Raw genomic sequence first — 2,364 nt, 5'->3', positions numbered from 1 at the left:
GCCCCTGCGGCTTGCCGGGAAGTGTAGTTCCGCCTCGCCTCCCTCGTTCTCTAACCCTCTCCGCCTCGGTGGAGGGGCCGGGGGTCCCGCCATGTAGGGCGAGGCTGTTGGCCTCCCTTCGTGGCGGGAGCCCTCGACCAAAACTGGCAGTCCCGCAGGCACTGTGCCGTATCCTTATTGTCACCGTTTTCTACGTGATAAAACTCTTTTGCTCTCTCCTGGTGCTGGGGCAGTGCTGAATAGGTTCAGAATAAGTCTGTGAAGCTCCCAGTCGTGGGGGAACCACCGTATCAAGTAATAAAATAGGTCAGGCCCGGGGGGATCTTAATGAGAGAAATATGAATGGTTTCCAATACTCCTTTCCCCACAGCCTTTAGCCGAAACCATGTTGTTCTCTGCCCACCCATGCTTCTCCAGGGAAGAAAAAATGCAGATAAGCTGTTGGTTTAGTAAGGTGATTTTGAGTCATATGTGATAAACTTTTTTGTCAAAAGTGCATTTCTACTGACACCTTTAGCTGTATTTAATGATAACCTACAAGCACTCACACACAATGCTCTTGCCTCTGTACAAAGATGGTGCCCCCCTCTCTGTATTAGAATAAGCCGTGTATCAAGACAATCCCCTTTTGAGCTTTTCATTACAGGGGGCTATGGCAAACTTTTTGTACCTTTTCGAAGTGGCTTGCAAGGGGCCTGATGGTGCTAGCAGCTCCTGAAATGCTTCTTCAATCAGAGCCTACACAAGATGAAAATTTGCAGCAGCTCAGTTGCCTTTTCGGTTGTCGTAACTGAAGCGGTGTGAACTGCTACCTGGTGTTCTCCTTCCTGTTTAAATGTGGGGGTTTCATTTACCTCACTGCCTGTTTGCCATCACAGTAAACTAAACCAGAAGGGAGGGGGGAAAAAAAAACCCCAAACATGCATAAATCCAGTCTGCTTGTACTAGTATCTTCATTTCCACTGGTAGCATTTCCTATTGTGGAGAAAACCCTTATCTCATTGTTGTTTGAGTCCTGTGAGGGAGTGTTTTGCTTGTGCTTGCCTTAAGCATACGGAGACTAGGGTGAGGCATATCCAGCCTAGGTTTTGAGGGCTTGGGGAAGGGGTAGTCCTATAAAACTGAATAAGGACACACGCGACTAGTCTAAATACTTGATGAAATAGGGGAATTAAAATGATGTAAAAAGTACATACTTAGTGTAAGCACTTCAGTATCATTTTGATGCTCTGGACATAAAAGGTAAAAGTCTTTACTAAGCTAAATGGGAGATACAAAAAATGCAGACATAATTTCCATAAATTTTCTCATAAACCTGACAGTTCTTCAACAGTCTAGAAGCCTACGGTCCATCAGTCTGCAGCATTTTATGAGGCTGTGTGTGTACTTCTGCATTTTACACAGAATTGGCATTGTCTTACTGGCAGCCTGCAACCTGAACTTTAGCATACTCTTCACCATGAACTAAACTGCTGTCTAGTTGAACAGTTCAAGTTTATACAGCCAAAATATAATGTAAACACATATTCATCTTGAAGAATCCTCAGATGCATTGCAGAAGTACATCGCAGAGGCCTACTGGTACCATTCCGAATAGAGAGTTTTACCTGTGAATAGAGTATTAATTTGAGCTGCCTCTGAGGTAAGAAGTGGCCAATTCTTTAAATAAAAACATTGCAGACAATGGAGAAGGAAGAGCAAGAAAGAACCTTTCTACTGTTAAAACAAGTGCTACCAGATCATTAATGTTACTAAGAACACAAAAATATTCTTTTATGCCTTATCTGCACACTCAGACTGCCTGTGTTCAGGCAATCTAGCTGTACTGATTGAAGATACCGTCCTCCCATCCTAGCAGGCTACACCAACCTCATCTGGAGATTTTAATCTTTTTCTCAGCATTGGCAGAAGAAATTACTGTTTGCATGTTTGTGGCTTGAGTTCTGAGTCTGGCATCTTACCTTAAATTTCTAATGAGGTGGGTTAGGAGCAAAGGCGATCTGAAAGGTAATCTTAGGGAAATCAAAATAGTAGCCTCTTTTGTAAAAGAGTACATCCTCATGGTGTAGCCAAGACTGTCCAGGTATAATCAATCAATGAACTGAAGTCACAGATAGTCATGTGCATATTCCATTCCCCTGAACCTTATTCAGCAACCAGCCAAAGGGAAGTGACAGCCAGCTATGGGTTCTAATACATCAAGTCACACAACTGTTTGCCTGAATTATAAGTGTTAAGGCCCTTAGATTCTGGGCTTTGTATGGAAGCAGCTGAGGCAGGAGCACATGCTCCCTTATGTCACCTTTGCTATGGCAGCAGTGTGAGCTCCTTTGACAGGTGAAGCAAGCGTGTGGGTTTGTTAAA

The sequence above is a fragment of the Phalacrocorax aristotelis genome, chromosome 2, assembly GCF_949628215.1.
Source record: "Phalacrocorax aristotelis chromosome 2, bGulAri2.1, whole genome shotgun sequence".
Classification (NCBI taxonomy): domain Eukaryota; kingdom Metazoa; phylum Chordata; class Aves; order Suliformes; family Phalacrocoracidae; genus Phalacrocorax; species Phalacrocorax aristotelis.
This window is presented reverse-complemented; position numbering follows the sequence as displayed.